This window comes from Plasmopara halstedii (genome assembly GCF_900000015.1).
Source record: "Plasmopara halstedii genome assembly, contig: Scaffold_2061, whole genome shotgun sequence".
Classification (NCBI taxonomy): Eukaryota; Oomycota; class Peronosporomycetes; order Peronosporales; family Peronosporaceae; genus Plasmopara; species Plasmopara halstedii.
This window is the reverse complement of record NW_020188969.1, coordinates 2060141-2061024: the sequence shown is the minus strand read 5'-3', so window position 1 is coordinate 2061024 and position 884 is coordinate 2060141.

Sequence of the window (884 nt, the reverse complement as noted above, 5' to 3'; positions counted from 1 at the left end):
CAGTACCGTCGAAGCGCGCAGACATCTTCAAAGCTTGCAGCGCATGGTGGACGCACTCCGACGCGATCACAGATTTGTCACGAGCATCGAATGCCCTTGGCATGTTTGAGATGGCTGTGATAGCGACCGCTCCAATGCTCTTCGAGAATGACCACTGGATCCAGTATTTCACGGGTCGACTGGTCGAGTGAATTTCGGCACACCACACACGCTTTTTGCACCCGAACACGCTGCTCAAGCTGCTGCGGTCGGATATAGGCACACATTGCATGACGCAGTGGTGCGAGGTACAATGGCAGGGTGACCTGCTCGATGACTTGGAAGCTCTACGAGCGCTTGAAGGCTACGAACCTGAAGACACATCAGTGCTGAAGACCTGCGCTGCTGACGATGGCTCGGTGACGACAGTGGCAAGTGCCTTGGCGACGTTGCTAAAGACCTCTAATCCGAGCAAAGCTGGAATGGTGTTAGTCTCTTGAGTGCCAATACAAACGGTATCAAGAAGAATGGCTACCTCTTCATTCAACAACTTTTATCAAATCACTCGGTGTCTTGCATCCAAGAAACCAAGATCAGTGACGCGCAACACCTCTTGACGTTCAAATTCCATCTCGCCTCGAGCTTCATACACAAGCTCTTTGTCGATGACCCAAAAAACACGGTTGGATCGACCTACTCGTGGTTGAAGCAGTGGAGTAATGACCGTACTACGCTTCGACTTCCCGGGTTTCGACTCGGCTGTCGTTGTATCACGGTTGTCTGTTCCCGGACGGTACCTTATTGTGAAGGGGATGGTATTGTCTATGCGCCCGTCGATCGGCAGGAGAAGCAGCAGTTCTTTGCGCGCTTGGAAACTGACGGTTTCGAGGATGGCGCTACGTATT